This window comes from Narcine bancroftii, unplaced genomic scaffold (genome assembly GCF_036971445.1).
Source record: "Narcine bancroftii isolate sNarBan1 unplaced genomic scaffold, sNarBan1.hap1 Scaffold_125, whole genome shotgun sequence".
Classification (NCBI taxonomy): Eukaryota; Metazoa; Chordata; class Chondrichthyes; order Torpediniformes; family Narcinidae; genus Narcine; species Narcine bancroftii.
Window position 1 is genome coordinate 477,064 of NW_027211860.1, and position 17,644 is coordinate 494,707.

Sequence of the window (17,644 nt, forward strand, 5' to 3'; positions counted from 1 at the left end):
CCACTGCTGTTGAACTCTTATTAATATCAACTTGAATAGATGTAATTTCTTCACACATACCAGCCATTTTTCTCTTCATACCAGCAAATTGATCATTTAAAGTTTCAAAACCTTAGGTCATAGAAGACATCATCTTTTCATTTGGTTGGATCAGTTCTGTAGACATGAGGTTGACTTCCATCCCTGTTGCAGGGGCCTTGAAGTCTGGGGAAGGCCTCTGTGGTGAAATGACAGTTTTCATTGGAGAAGGAGATGTTCTTAAATCCTTAGGCGTCCCTTCAGTGAGTCCAACTGCAGCAAGTAGTCATTCTTGCTCTTCTTCTTCTCGAACTTCTAAGTTGTCCTCCTCCACCTCTTCTCTGCCACCTCATACCTGGCAGCCCAACTGCGGATCTGATCCAGAATTTCCTGAATGCGATAACTTCTACCCATGCTGAGAAGCTCAGTAGAACACAGGGGAGCATCTCCAGATGCATACAGGCAGTTCCCTTCCCGCTAACTCATGCTGGCATTCGGGCACCAACACCCCGCTCTCCTTAGTCAAGCCGGCTCATGTCGGATTCCATACTCGCGCTCCTCCTGGCCTGCCACCAGGCCAAAGATCTCAGCGCCATCTTGCGTCTGAGGATGCGGACGTTTCTTCCAGCTTCTCCTGAGTTCCACGTTGAGGATTCGGATCTATCTCTAACTGCTCCTGAGGTTCCTTCTGGAAGGTCGGCCTTGCTTCTTCTGTACTTTTCACAGGTTGAAAATCGAGGTTTTTTCTAAGTTGCTGGTAATGAAATGGTATTGTATGAACTGACCAGTATAGGCATGGGTTGGCCCACCCTCCTGATGACATCCTCTCCGAGACTCCTCCCTGGACTCCTCCCCTGTAACCCAGGCCATAAAGTTCGAGGCTCCTCTTCCTTCCCTTCACTTTCTTGCTTGGACCCAGGCCTGCAGTCTTGTGTGTAATAAAGGCTATCGTTCCCCTTATTCTTTGTCTCTGTGATTATTGGGCCAACTGGTCGTGCCCAACCCTGCTTTTTTCCTTTCTTCATTTCCAGAATCCTACAGTAGTAAATTACTGTTTAAAACATTGATAAAGTCAAAAAAGTCACTACAGTTCGAGTATTGAACAGTTCAGTCAGGGAGAGGTGTCTTCTCACATCTTTTTCCGACGCCATCTTGCCATGACAACCCCCCCCCCTCAGCTGACTCCTTGAACACCATCCAATCCATAGAATCTAGGCAGTCCTGCAGCTGTCTTCCCTGATGTGACCACCTTCTGGTTGTCCTGATCTAGTAAGTGTTGTGAGCAATTTTAGGCCCCATTTCTAAGAGAGGATGTGATGGCCCAGAGGTGGTTTACAAGAATGATCCTGGGGATGAGAGGAATAATGTTTGAGGAGCATTTGATGGTTCTGGGCCTCTACTTGCCCGAGTTTAGAAGGATGAGGCAGGACCTCATTGAAATCTGATGAATAGTGAAAGAGCTGGATTGAGAGGATTTTGCCAGTAGTGGGAGAGTTTAGGACCAGTGGGCACAACCTCAGAATAAAAGGATGTCTGCTTAAAAAGAAGATGGAGAAACCTTTTCATCTGAAGCAGTGATTTTCAAACTCCTCCTCCACACCCCCACCCCGGATCATATTCCACTTAATCTCTGTGCCAGAAGTTCTCTGTTAGTAAGGGATTACTTAAGGTGGAATGTTATTGGAAAGAAAATGTTTGAAAACCTCTGTTTTAATTGTACCTCATTGACTGTTTCTATGCGTGGTTTCATATCTCCAGAGGAAATGGGCCAATGACAATTTTTCTCAAGCAAAATATTTCCTTCACAATTGCGTCCACTGCAGTCTTTCTCAGCCTTTTTTCCCATTCATATGCCACTTTAAGCAATCTCTTTCTCATTTTTCGACACTCCAAGGAATAAAGTCCCAACCTGTTCAACCTTTCCCTGTAGCTCAACTCCTGAAGACCTGGCAGCGTCCTGGTAAATCTTCTCTGCACTCTTTCAATCTTACTAATACCCTTTCTGTAGCTAGGTGACCAGAACTGCACACAATACTCCAAATTTGGACTGACCAACATCTTATCCAACCTCACCATAACTTCCCAACTCCTATTTTCCATATGTTAATTAATGAAGGCCAAGATGACAAAAGCTGTCTTTAGAACCCTGTCGTCCTGTGACACCACTTTCATGGTATTATGTAACTGTGTTTTATTTCTTGCTGCCAATTTGTATAACTTCTCTGTTCAATTTCATAAGGTTGGCTTCTGGAGTATTTTATTGTGCCCCTTGATCTAGAGAGTCTGGCAGAGCAAAGCAATTTTGTTTTCTTTTGTCGGCTCAAATTTTGTCACATTGATCCAAAAACTAGTATTTTCACCATTCCTTCATTTCAGATTCTCTGCAGCTGTCGTATTGAACCTCATCATGACGGCATCATGTTTGTCTTGTTTATCTTTTACCCCTCCATCCAGACACAACGAGTCGACCCCACTCATGCAGCACCACTGCCATTTCTGCTGCTCGGTTTTTCATCCCATGTATTCAGTTTGTTATTTCCCCTCTTCTTTTTCTCAGCAAAGAGAATCAGGTTTGTTTGATCATCTTTCTGAATCCCAGTGAAAGGTTATCGACCTGAAGGTTTTAACTCTGATTATTTTTCCAGTAGATGACCTGCTGAGTATTTCCAGCATTAAGTTTTTATTTTACTGCCTTGATGTATTACTGAGTGCTTTGAATGGGAGAAGAAATATGGGTTGGGTTAAGTGGAGATGTTTCGATCATGGAGTGCGTTTAGAAAAATAAACATAAAAGGGGAGGGTGCATGGAAATAGTTAAATCATCTTTTAAAATTGTTTTTTGAGCTATGATTGTTTTCCGATGTACGTGCAGTGTTCAGAATTAAAAATTTATTGTGATGAACATGTCAGAAAATTTGTCATTTTGTGGCAACAATACAGATGCAAATATTGTTCTAAATTACATTTTAAAAAAAAGAAATCCATTTGTGCAAAATGAAGAGTAAGTGAGGGAGTGACTGTGGTTCCTTGAACATTCAAAAATCTGATTGCAGAGGGGGAGAAGCTATGTTTGTATCATTGGGTGTTCGTCTTCATGCTCCTGGACCTGTTTCCCTGGTGATAGCAGGGTGAAGAAGGCCTGGTCTGGGTGGTAAGGGGGAGGATAGAGGTTGTTTTCTTGAGACTCCACCTCTTGGAGAAGCCCTTAATACATGGGCTAAGGATGAAAGGGGAAAAGTTTAGTGGAAACATGAGGGGGAGCTTCTCCACACAAGGTGGTGGGAGAGTGGAACAAGCTGCCAGCTGCATGAGGAAATGTGAGCTCAATGTTTGTATTGAAGAACTTGGACAAGTTGAGGGATACGAGGGTGTTGACAGGCTCTGGACTGGATGCTGGTCAGTGTGATAAGGCAGGATAAGAGTTCTTCAGTTGGCGCGTTAAACCATAAGACAGACAGCTGTGTTCTCACCCATTTAATGGACTGTGCGTGGTGCAGTGGGCCGAGGAATGGCACGTTGATCTGTGGAGTCTCCTGCCGGAAAGCACGGGATACTCACAGGGCTTAATTTAAACCTGCTGGCAGCAAACTCTTAATGATGTCCCACCTTGTCCCGTGGAGCCCGGCACATATAACCATATGACAGTTTACTGCATGGAAACAGGCCATGTCGGCCCTTCGATTCCGTGCTGGTTCACATGAACCTCCCCACTAGTTTCCCCCTCCCACACTCCACCCATATCCTTCCAACCCCCTCATATCCATGTACACATCCAACATTCTCTTCAATGACAGAAAGGACCCTGCCGCAACTATCTCTTCTGCCACCACCACAGAAGCCTCTTATAACATTTCTCCTAAAGTTTTGCCCCCTTACCCTTAACTCATGCCTTCTTGTTCCAACCTCCCCCGCCCTCAGGGGAAAGAGTCTACTTATGTCTAGTCGATCTATTCCCTTCATAATTTTAAATACTTCGATCATAACTCCCTTCAACCATCGACATTCCAATGAATAAAGTCGCAGTCTCCTTAATCTTTCTTTGTACTCTAGATGTTGTAAGTCAGGCAACATTTTTGTAAATCTTCTCTGCACCCTCTCCACCTTATCTATATCATTCCTATAATTTGGAAACCAGAGCTGAACACAATTCTCCAAACCTGGCCTCACCAATGCCTTAAACGCTAGTCTATGGTATGATTTATGAAGGCCAGCATGCCATACCCCTTCTTAACTACCCTGTCTTCATGGGAATCCACCTTCAGTGAACTCTGTACCATAACTCCAAGATCCCTCTGTTCCTCTTCATTTCTCGACCCCCTCCCCTTAACTGCATAGGTCCTATTAAGATTATTTTTTCTGGAATGCAGCACCTCACACTTGTCAACATTAAATTCCATCTGCCATCTTTTCCAAACAAACCAAATCCTGTAATCCAAGAAAACCTTCCTCACCATCCACCACTCCCCCTATTTTCATATAGTCTGCATATTTGCTTACCCAGTTAACCACACCCTCATCCAAATCATGAATATAAACAACAGGGAACCCAGCACCAATCCCTGAGGCACACCACTCGTCATAAGCTTCCATCCTGACAGACAGTTGTCCACCATGACTCTCTGCTGTCTATGTCCCAGCCACCTCTGAACCCATCTCACTATCTATTAATCCCTAGTGACTGAACCTTGCTAGCTAACATTACATGTGGAACCTTATCAAAAGCCTTACTAAAATTCAAATAGATCTCGTCAACTGCCCTACCTTCATCCACTTTTCTTGTCACCTCTTCAAAAAATTCAACAAGATTCGTTAAAATGATTTTCCCTTCACAAACCCATGCTGGGTGCCACTGATCAATCCCTGTCTATCCAGATATTTGTACATACTATCTCTAAGAATACCCTCCATATCTTTCGCCACCACCAAAGTCAAACTTACTGGCCAATAATTACTTGGCCTGCACCTTGTGCTTTTTTTAAACAGCGGAACTACATTTGCAACCCTTCAATCCTGCGACACCACACCCTTCTCCAGTGATCTTTGAAAAATCACTGTCTGAGCCCCCGCTATTTTCTCCCTGACCTCCCTTAACGTCCTGGGAAAAATCCAATCAGGACCAGGAGACTTATCCTCCTCTATTGACCCTGGAAGCTCCAAAACCCTCTCTTTACTAATCCCTATTCTTTCCATAACTAAGCTATTCACCTCATTTATCTCACATAGTCCAGTGACACTTTCCCTTGTGAATACAGAAGAGCAAAATATTGTTCAATATCTCCCCCATCTCATGCAGCTCCTCACATAAACATCGTCCACCGTTCCCATTTTCCAGTGGACCTACCCTATCTTTAACCCTCCTTTTACTGTTGACATATATGTAAAAACCCCAAGGATTCACGTTCACCTTATTAGCTATTGACACCTCATACCTTCTTTTTGCCTTTCTAATTTCCCTCTTGACGTTCTTTCTGCAATCTAAGTAAGGATCATACATCTCCTCAATCTTTTGTTTCTTATATTTAGCATGGGCCTCCCTTTTATCCTGAACCGTTCCTAATTTTTCTTGAAAACCACGGCTCCCTTGAACTTTTAGTCTTGCCTTTCGGCCGATCTGGAACATAAAGATCCTGTACTCTCAAAATCTCACCTTTTAAATACCCTCCAATTTTCCTCTTCATCATTTCCAGCTAAAAGATCAGCCCACACAACTCTCTACAAATCCCTTCTCATTTCCTCAAATCTGGCATTCCCCCACTCGAAGACCTTCAACTTCACACCCAACCTATCCGCTTCCATAATTAAGCTCAATCTAATGAACCCATGATCACTGGATCTGAAGTTCTCCTAACGCTCACTCCACCACATGCTCATTCCCTAACCACAGATCGAACATTGCCCCCCCCTCTAGTGGGCATCTCCACATACTGCTGCAAAAAGCAGTCCTGAACACATTGTTTGAACTCTAAGCCATGCTGACCTCTCACTGACTGTGTTTCCCAATTGATGTTAGGACTTCACTTGCCTCCTTTCTGGACCAATCAACCTCGGGTATTGCTTAATCAGGCTGAAACCTAGATTTGCCTTGTGGCATAATGGCAGAGGACATGAAATTCTGGCATATAGTAGGTGCATTGGATGCTGCTACAGCATCTCAAGTAAGAGAATTTGTTGCCAATACCCTGGCAGAAAACCAGTACACCAGGTTCTGCCAATTTTTCCTGGATATGCTGGAATTGACAAGACATGAGTGCGGCTTGCGGCTTTTAAATATGGAGGGTCTGGGTGACAGGAATCCATCTGATTTAATGAATGAGATGCTCACATTAACAGATGGTCATTCTCATTGTTTACTTTTTGAGACTCTATTCCTGTCCAAACTCCCAGGTCATGTTGCAATACCAATCATTCACATGGATTTCCACCATCCCCATGACATAGCGCAGGAGGCTGACAGGCTCCATCATACTCCAATGCAAGAGTCTGCTCACGTCCAGACTGTTTTCGCAGCAGATCCATCTCCCGTGTCCCATGAGCCTCCTATATCTGCAGTTCAGTCAAAGAAGGATGAACACGCTGATGGGCGGTGAGAGTGGTGTTTTTACCATGGCCATTGGGGTAAAAATGCCCATAAATGTGTCCCACCATTTACCTATTTCAGCAAAAAGGCAGGAAACAAAAAAGCCGGCTACCATTAATGGCCTCGGCAGCTGGGACAAGTATGGGCCTATTGTATCTACAAGATGACGCTGGTAAGCACAAGTTTCTTGTAGGCACAAGTTTCTTGTAGACACAAGTGCTGAGGTCGGTTTGCTCCTGCCAACCTATTTTGAAATAAAAACCACAATAAATAACATCACCCGGCTCTTCAAACAGCAAATGGGAAGACAATTCCCTGCTTTGGCACATGATGGGTCATGATTGGGATAGGAGATGTGACATTCCATTGGAATTGTGTATTGGCTTCCATTGCCCAGCCCATTATGGGTGCAGATTTTTTAAGGTCCCATGACTTGCCAGTAGACGTGGAGGAAATTGGTTCATGCTACCAGTTTTCAAATATACCCACTGGTATGTAGCAAACGGAGAGTTGCCCATCTAGGGGTGCAAACCCTGCACAAAGATGCCTATGCTGCTCTTCTCAATGAATATACCTGTATTTTCTCACCTAATTTCAATACCTCCTAAACAGCCCAGGATGTGTCCCATTACATAGACACTTCAGGCCAGCTGAATTACACCAGGGCTCTTCGTCTTCCACCTGATAAACTGCTCAGGCAAGGGCAGAGTTTAGTGCAATGGAGGAATTAGGTATCATTCAGCACTCCAACAGACCTTGGGCATCACAGTTACACATGGCACCCAAGAAAACAGGTGGATGAAGACTCTGTGGCGATTACCGTAGGCCAGGGGTGTCAAACTCAAATTCGCAGAGAACCAAAATTAAAAACTTTTGCTAAGTCGTGGGCCAAACTAAATATTTATTGAAAATTTTCAACAACATCTGCATGTTTTCTCTTCTTTCAACATATGTAATGTTAAACTTTTTCTCATTAAAATAAATGTTTAATAATATTTTTGGTTAAACTCTTTCCAGACGAAGCATTAACAAATGAGAAATAAAATATAAAATAAAGTTTGCTGTAAAGCCAGACTTCTTTTCATCTCCTCCACCTTCTGGAGCTTTTGCTTCTCGTTCAGATCCTTATACATGTCCTGGAGTTTCGTTTCATAGTGTCGCCGTATGTTATATTCTTTAACTACAGACACGTTGGCTCCACACACAAGACAAACAGGTTTGTCTTTTAAAATGATGAACATATAGTCTGCCTCCCACCTGTCTTAAAAGGTCCTGTTATCTGTCTTTCTTTTGGCCATTTTTCGTAAGAGGTTTATTACATGTGAGTTAGGCGACAGATCGCAGATCCTAATGAAAGTAAACAGAGGAGGTGGGGGCGATTAGCGGGCTGACAGGTCGGCGCCAACGCATTTGCAAAGCATTCTGGGACTTGTAGTATTAGCTGTGCATGCGCTATATTGGCGCGGCGACCAGCGGGCCAGCTCTAATACATATTTTATATGATCTTGCGAGCCAAATATAATTATATCAAGGGCCAAATTTGGCCCGCGGGCCTGAGTTTGATATGTGTGCCGTGGGCTCAATAACTACATCCGACAGATACCCTCTCCCTCATATTCAAGATTTTGCTGCCCAACCGCACAATTTCTGTGCTTTCTCCAAGGTTGATCTTGTCATGAGACACCATCAGATCCCAGTCCATAAGGATGACATTCCTAAAATGGTGATTATTACCCCTTCTGGGCTTTTTGAATGTCTTAGGATGCCACTTGGGTTGAAGAATGGTGTTCAAACCTGCCAGCGGGTTATAGACACTTTGGGGAGAGATTTAGAGTTCCCTTAGATCTACTTGGATAACATCTGGTAAAAACAATCTCGTCACGAATATTCTGTCCAGACAAACTATATATCATATTCAGGGTGACATTGATATTCCTGAATTAGCCAGTATCCAGGCAATGGACCCCGATGTTCAGGCATACAGTACGGCCATTACTAACCTGGACATACAGCAGTTGGCACCACAACTGGGTGGCCAACCTTACTTTGTGACATGTCTTTGGGCTACACTCAATCAGTGATTCTGCCATCTTGGAGGCAACACCTTTTTGACCAGATACACAGCTTGTCTCATCCGTCCATCAGAACATCTGTCAAGCTCATGTCAAATAAATATGTATGGCATGGTCTGCAAAAAGGCGTCGCACAATGGGTCTGCACATGTACCTCCTGCAAGACTGCTAAAATTTTGTGGCACACTAAGGCACCTCTTCAACCTTTCCCAGTGGTACGCAGGCGGTTGGAACATGTGCATGTGGACCTGCTCGAATCATTGCCAGTATCTCAAAATATGAGATACATTCTAACAGTCGCAGAATGTTTCACGCGCTTGCTAGAGGCCATCTAGTTTCCATCCAGTGACACTGAGACAAGGGCCAGAACATTCATCATCAATTGGATGGCTAGATTTGTTTTCCGGCCCACATTACTTCAGACCGCGGAACACAATTCAACCACAATCCAACGGCCTTCTGGAACATTTCCACTGGCAACTGAATGCGCTCCTCCATTAGGTCAATGAGTTGCCATGGGTTCTATTGGGAGTGCGCATTGGCTTCAAAGTAAGATACGTCTGCATTGTCCGCTGAGATGGTGTATGGTACTGTCCTTACAGTTTCATGGGACATTCATTTCACACCAACTCTGATCTGAACGTCCTTCAACAGCTTTGACATGGTGTCGTGATCAGCAAACCTTTTCCTACCTATTGACATGGATCCCCTAAACAGAATGTGCCCCCACCACACCTGGATGCTGATTTTTTTGTGCACAGACAGGTCCCAGGAGTCCCGTTACAACGACCGTATGAGGGCCATTTCCGCGTGGTGAAGAAGGATGAGGTATGTATACTTTGGACATTGGGGGACATTCACAGCTGTTTAGTGTGGACAGACTCAAGCCTGCCCATGTGGATCCCGCTTCACCCATTCAGTACCCCCAACCCAGACGGTGAGGGGGTCCACCTAAGCTGCATGCAGCTGCTGCTTTAGTTTCTGGTGACAGTTCGGGGTGGCGGGTGTTGGTGTAGCAGCTGTCTAGTGGGCCGAGTGGGCACGGTTCTTTGCCGGGTGCGCAAAATCATAAGACAGAGAGCTGGGTACTCATCCATTTAATTGACCACCCTCGCGTGGTGCTGCGTGCCGAGGAATGGCACGCTGATCTGTGGATTCTGCTGCGGGAAGGCGTGGGACACTCACAGGGCTTAATTTAAACCTGTGGTCCCGTGGATTGGCAGGAAACTCAGAATGATGTCCCACCTTCTCCCATGGAGCCCGGGACATGCAGTAAATGAAAGAAGCCTGTAAAGTCTGAATAAAGCAGTCCTGTGTTGACTAACCTGGTGTCTGTGTGTGGCTTTAATAGCTCTATCGAAGTAGCCACTACATATTTAAATATTTGGGGTGATTATCCCACTTACAGGATACTTTTCACAGCCATCTCACAGCCTGTGGGAAGAAGCTATTCCCCAGCCTGTCAGTCCTGATTTTGCTGATGGACGTGGTTAAAGATGCTGTGCACTGGATGGAAATGGTTTCTTTACAATTCCTTGAGTCCTATTTGAAAAACACTCCCAGTAAATGTCATCTACAGAAGAAAGGGAGACCAAAGTGATCCTCACAACTCTTTGTATCATTCCTGTCTGATGCTTTACAGCTACTAGACCATCCAATGATGCAGCCAGACAGGAAACTCAATTGCGCCTGTGTAAAATCTCAGGATGAGAGCCGTTGTCCTTGACCGCCTCAGCCTCCTTGCGAAGTGTAGGCGCTTCTGACCAATAATGAGGTGTGATTGTTTTGTGTATTAATACGTGTCCACCATCAGCCACCTCCCCACCATGACTACCAGCCCCACCATGACTACCAGCCCCCCCCCCCCCCCCCACATCACCATCGGGCACACAAAACTCAAAACGGTCACCCAGTTTACCTATCTCAGCTGCACCATTTCATCGGATGCAAGGATCGACAACGAGATAGACAACAGACTCGCCAAGACAAATAGCACCTTTGGATGACTACACAGAAGAGTCTGGAAAAACAAACAACTGGCAAACCTCACAAAGATTAGCGTATACAGAGCCGTTGTCATACCCACATTCCTGTTCGGCTCCAAATCATGGGTCCTCTACCGGCATCAAATACGGCTCCTAGAACGCTTCCACCAGCGTTATCTCCGCTCCATCCCAGAGATCATAAATTCAAAAGGATTGGTGAAATATTTCCTCTGTATTGTTAACACTAAAGTCCCTATATTTTTCAAGGCATTCGGACGTAACTGAGAAACATTACATTTTAAACACATGGTACGTCAGGATCAGAAGGGTTGGGGCATTATTGTTCAAGTGACACAACTTTAAAAAATAACATCTAACTCTATGAAGAATGTGATGCTACAACAGGAACAACGGATGGAATCAGACACATTCTATGAGCATTGAGAAGCAAAAAATGGATTGGTTTTCCATCCCTTCCTCAGCGAACCAATGACCCCGACAGGTCCTCCCCGACCTGCGACCGTAGTGGAGTCCAAAGGATCATTCAGACCCCACAATGGACGCAAGTTGGAGTTTTGCCCCCGTTCGAGGAGCCCTGAAGTCTTAGAGCCTATTTTTAAAATCAAATGATTTGACAAACGAGAACAGAGACACAGGACACGTAAGACCCAAAATGTGCGGATTGACTTTGTGACTCAGTTTCTCAGGGTCCTTCGGCTGGGGGCAGCCATCTTAATTTCAGTGCGCATGCGCGACTTTTCAAGTTCACCAGATTTTGGTGCTCAAAAGGTGAATAATACCATTCGGAAAGGTTTTTGTTGGTTTTCAGAGAGAGGTGTGTTGTTCAGGGAAGCACTAGTGTTTTTGTGACTCAAAGTACCAGCATCTGAAGTCCGCTATCTCTTCAGAAAAGCTCTGATAGCTTTAGCATGGAGCAAAGCTGAACCAGGACTTTGCAGCTATTTAAGGGAGTGTGTGGGCAGGGTTTGTTCTAGACCAACAATCTCACCAAATGACTCTGCTTGAAATCAAGATTCAAACCATTTTGAGGAATACAACAGGAATTGTTCAACAAGAGCCTGGTGTTCCCTGAGGAGTTTTCTTTCAAGAGTGGAAATGATTTTTTTTAAAAGCCCGTTAATCTTCCTGATACAGATCTTTGTATTTAACTTTCAGGTTGCTATCTGTTGTTAACTTGGAGGCCTTTAATGGAATCTTTGCTTTAACCAAGCAGTTTTCTTGCAATTTTCCAGCTGTTGGATGCGATTCAGTTGCGGCAAGTTTAGCAAGTGGGATTTTGATGTGAAACTGCAACTCACAACGTCATTTTTGTGTTTGAAAATGCAAATGTGAAAATATTAACTTTGGTCTCCTTGGTTTGCTTAAGTTTACAGAGTAGACGTTGGGTCAAGCTGAGAAGACAGAGTTGGATGCCCTTTTGGCGAATCGGCTGGGCATAGCAGAAAGCTCAAAACGAGGGTCTGAAAAAATAATGAAGCAGACTGAAGTGCCGTTGAACCAAACCCAGGTAAAGAATTTAATTTTGTGCTGTGTACTTAAGAGAGCAAACGATTTGGGCTTTTAGTGGTGACCTATTTAAATGAACAAAATCTGATTAGAATTGAAGTTTATGGAATGTTTGGAAGTTGCCACAAAAAATGGAGCGTATAAATTAGATGTTGTAATTAAGATAAATGAACAATACAATGAGCCTGGTGTCACAGTATCTGCCTACCTCTACCGTACATCACCATTAAACGTTCTCCCCAATATGAACCTGATGTCAAAGTATCTGACACAATTAATTGAACATCACTGTTAAACCTTCTCACGAATGTGAATCCTGTCTCATAGTTTCTGCTTCAGTCTATAGTCCATCAATGTTAAACTTTCTTCCCCCTGTGAACCTGGTGTAATAGTATTTGCTTCAGTCTACCGTCCATCACCGCTAAACATTCTCCCCACTGTAAACCTGGTGTCACAGTATCTACCTCAGTCTCCCATACATCACCCTTAAATCTCCTCCCTACTGTGAACCCACCGTCAATGTATCTGCAATAGTGTAATGGGCATCATTTTTAAAAATTCTTCCCATTGTAAACCCGGAGTCACAGTATCTGCTCAGTCTACTGTACATCACCGTTAAACCTTCTCCCCACTGTGAACCCAGTATCTGCCGCAGTTTATTGTACATCACTGTTATACCTTCTCCATACTCTGAAATCGGTGTCACAGTATCTGCCTCAATCTACCGTACATCACTGTGTAACATTCTCCCCAATGTGAACTTGGTGTCACAGTATCTATCATAGTTTATCGTACATTACTGTTCAAACTTCTCACTGTTGTGAAGGCATAATCTCAATATCTGTCTCAGTCTCCCATACATCATTGTTAAACCTTCTCCCCCTGTCAACCTGGTGTCACTTTATCGACCACAGTTCCTTTCACATCATCGTTAAACCTTCTTCCTACCGTGGTGAACATGGTGTCACAGTATCTGTCACAGCTTATTGTAAATCACTGTTAAACCTTCTCTCTCGTGTGAACTCGGTGTCTCAGTATCTGCCACAGTTTATCTTACATCACTCTTAAACCTTATCTCCACTGGAAACCTGTTGTCAGAGTTTCTGCCACCGTTTATCGTACATCACTGTTAAACCTTTTCGTTGCTCTGAACCAGTGTCACAGTTTCTCTCTAAGTCCACCGGACATCAGCGTTAAACTTTCTCCCTACTGTGAACCCAGTGTCTCAGTATGTGTTTCAGTCTCATGTGTATCAACATTAAACCTTCTCCCCACTGTGAACCTGTGTGGCAGTTTGTGCCAGAGTTTGTTGTACATCACCGTTAAACCTTCTCGCCACTGTGAAACTGATGTCACAGAATCTGCCCCAGTTTATGTTACATCACTGATAAACCTTCTCCCGATTGTGAACACAGTTCACAATATCTACCTTAGTCTACCATATATCACCGCTACATCCTATCCCCACTGTTTACCCAGTTTCACAGTATCTGCCTCATTCTACCATACATCACTATTAAACCTTCTCGCCACTGTGTATCCAGTTTCACAAATCTGCTTCAGTCTCCCAAAAATCACCATTAAAATTTCTCCTCACTGTGTCACTGTATCTGCAACAATGTATCGCGTGTCACGATTAAACCTCCTTCCCACTGTTAACCCGGAGTCACAGTATCTGCCTCAGTCTACTCTACATTACCGTTAATCTATCTCTCAACTGTGAATCCAGTGTCACAGTATTTGCCACATTATATCATACATCACCGTTAAACCTTTTCCCCACTGTTAACCTGATGCCACAACATCTGCTGTAGTTTATTGTATATCACTATTAAACCTTTTTAATACTGCTGTGAACCCGGTCTCACAGTATCTTCCTCTTTCTTCTGTATATCACCGTTAAACCTTCTCCCCACTGTGAACCCGGTATAACAGTATCTGCCTCAGTCTGCCATACATCACCCGTTAAACCTTCTCACTACTGTAAGCCCGGGGTCTGAGTACCTGCCTCAGTCAACCATCCATCACAGTTAAACATTCTCACCTCTTTGAACCTGGTGTCTCAGTATCTGCCACAGTTAAATCACCGTTAAACCTTATCTCCACTGGAAACCTGTTTTCAGAGGTTCTGCCAAAGTTTATCATACATCACTGATAAACCTCCCCACTGAGGTCCCGGTGTAACTGTGTCTTGCTCAGTCTGCTGTACATCACCATTAAACCTTCTCCCAACTGTGAATCTGGTGTCACAGTATCTGCCACAGTTTATCGTACATCACTATTAAACCTTCTCACTTCTGTGAACTCATTTTCATGGTTTCTGCCAACATTTACCGAACATCACTGTTAAACCTTCTCACTACTGTGAACCCTGTGTCATAGTATCAGTCTCAATCTACCGAAAATCACCATTAAACTTTCTCCCTAATGTGAACCCACTGTCACAGGATCTGCCTAAGTCTACCGTACATTAATGCAAACCTTCTCCCTACTGTGAACCCGGTGTCGCTGTATCTGCCCCAGTTTAACATACATCACTTTTAAACCTTCTCCCCATTGTGAACCCAGTGTTTCAGAATCAGTCTCAGTCTCCCATGTATCACCATTAAACCTTCTCTGCACTGTGAAACTGATGTCACAGTATATGCCAGAGTTTTTTGGACGTCACTATTAAACCCTCTCCCCACTGTGAACCCAATGTAACTGTATCTGCCTCAGTCTCCCGTATATCACTTTTAAACTTAGTCCCCACTGTGATCCTGGTGTCACAGTGTATGCTAAAGTTTTATGCCCATCACTGTTTAACCTTCTCACTGCTCTGAACCCAGTGTCACAGTTTCTGTCCCAGTCTACCGTACATCACCATTAAACGTTCTCCACACTGTGAACCTGTTGTCGCAGTATCTGCCACAGTTTATTGTACATCACTGTTAATCCTTCTCCCGACTGTGAACCCAGTGCCACAGTATCTGTCTCAATCCACCACACATCTGAGTTAAACCTTCTATTCACTGTGAACCTGGTCTTCTAGTCTCTGCCACAGTTTATTGTACATCACTGTTATACCTTCTTAATACTCTGAGCTCGGTGTCACAGTATCTTCCAATTTCTACCAAACTTACCATAAACATTCTCCCCAATGTGAACCTGGTGTCAATGTACATGACACAATTTATCGTACATTACTGTTAAACATTATCCCCACTGTAAACCTGGTGTCACAGTATCTGTCTCAGTCTACCAGACATCACCATATTACCTTCTCCCCACTATGAACCTGGGTCACAGTATCTTCCTCTGTCTTTAGTACATCACCATTAAACCTTTCCCAACTGTGAAACTTGTGTCACTTTATCTGCCACAGCTTTTTTTTACATCACCATTAAATCTTCTTCCAACGGTGAACATAGTGTCTCAGTATATGCCAGAGCTTATCGTAAATCTCTGTTCAACCTTCTCACTCCTGTGAACTCGGTCTCACAGTTTCTGCCAAAGTCTACCGTACAGCACCCTTAAATATTCTCCCCACTGTGAACCTGGGATCACAGTATCTGCCTCAATGTACTGTACATCACTGGTAAACCTTATCCTCACTGTTAACCTGGTATCAAAGTATCTGACACAGTTTATCGTACATTACTGTTCGATTTTCTCTGTCTCAGTCAACCATACATGATCATTAAAGCTTCTCCCCCTATGAACCTGGTGTCACAGTATCTGACTGAGTTTATCATACATCACCGTTAAACCTTCTCACTGCTTTGAATCCAGTGTTACAGTATCTGCCTCAGTCTTCCGTACATCACATTAAATATTCTCCCCAATGTGAACCATTTGTCACTGTTTCTGCCATAGTTTATCCTACATCACCGTTAAACCTTCTTCCTACAGTGAACCTGGTGTCACAATATCTGCCACAGCTTATCTTAAATATCTGTTCAACCTTCTCACTCCTGTTAACTCAGTCTCACAGTATCTGCCAAAGTCCACTGTACATCACCATTAAAAATTATCCCCACTGTCAACCTGGGGTCACACCATCTGCCTCAATCAACTGTATATCACTGTTAAACCTTATCCTCATTGTTAACCTGGTATCAGAGTATCTGACACAGTTTATCATACATTACTGTTAGATTTTCTCACTCTGTGCCCCCAGTGTAACAGTGTCTGTCTCAGTCGACCGTACATGATCATTAAAGCTTCCCCCCCTGTGAACCTAGTGTCACAGTATCTGACTCCGTCTTCCGTACAACACTGTTAAACCTTATCCCAACTGTACACTTGGTGTTATGGTATCTTCCTCAATTTACCATACATCACCTTTAAACCTCCTCCCCACTGTGAACACAGTGTCACAGTATCTGCCTCAGTCTACTGTACATGACCATTAAACTTTCTCCTCACTGTGAACCTGGTGTCACATTATCTGACACAGTTTATCGTACATTACTTTTAAACCTTCTCACTGCTGTTAACCCAATGTCACAGTGTTTGTGAAAATTTATCGTACATCTCCGTGAAACATTCTCCCCACTGTGAAGCTGGGGTCAGGTTACCTGACTCAGTCTGCCAGGTACAGCACCAATTGCTCTCAGCCAAAGGTGCTGTAGTTGAGTTTGGGTGACCAGAGGTTACTGCTCAAGAAGGCCAGGGGCTGCCATTCCCCTTCAATGAATTGCTCCAGTGCGCCCCCTACTGTTGTGCTGGATACATCTACTGTGAGAGTGGTGGGTGTCTCTGGCCTGGCGTGTACCACAAGGATTGTGTTGGCCAGTGTGTCCTTGGCCCTCTGGAACACCTCCAAATCCTCATTGTCCCAGGTAATGTCTTTACCTTTCTCCGCATGATGTGGGCCACTACCAGTATGGATTGGTTATAAAAACTAATTGTACCGGTGAATTCCTGCAGCCCCTTCATTATGGGGGGTTTGGGGAAGCATTGAACAGCCTCTACCTTTTCAAGCAGGGGTTTAGTTCCGTGCCTGTTGATTTGATACCCCAGGAAGTCGAACGTTTCCAACCTGAACTGGCACTAAGTAAGGTTTATAGTGTCCAAATTGCTGCAGTCGAGTGCACAGACGCCTTAGATCACACATGTTAAACTCAGGCCCGCGGGCCAAATTTGGCCCATGATATAATTATATTTGGCCCGCAAGATCATATCAAATATGTATTAGAGCTGGCCCGTTGGCCGCCGTGCCAGTATAGCGCATGCACAGCTAATACTACAAATCCCAGAATGCTTTGCAAATGAATTGGCACTGACCCATCAGCCTGCTAATCGTCCCCACCTCCTCTCTTTACTTTCATTAGGATCTGCGACCTGTCGCCAAACTCACGTGTAATAAACCCCTTATGAAAAATGGCCAAACGAAAAACAGAAAACAGGACCTTTCAAGACAGGTGGAAGGCAAACTCTGACCCCACAGTTTGATGAATTTGTATCTTTTTCCTATATCTGAC

The 17,644-nt window shown here is 44.0% G+C and overlaps 1 protein-coding gene across 4 annotated transcripts in view; it reads left to right on the top strand.

Annotated features, from left to right (window-relative positions):
• Positions 1-17,644, top strand: part of LOC138750372 (uncharacterized) — a 67,809-nt gene that overhangs the window by 17,485 nt on the left and 32,680 nt on the right. For 3 of the 4 annotated variants that reach the window (XM_069912442.1, XM_069912443.1, XM_069912444.1), the window contains exon 2: positions 12,040-12,180. The exons of the other annotated variant lie outside the window; for it this stretch is intronic. The gene's annotated coding sequence lies outside the window, so the exon portion shown is untranslated. The remainder of the gene's footprint in view (positions 1-12,039; positions 12,181-17,644) is intronic. 4 annotated transcript variants of the gene reach the window in all.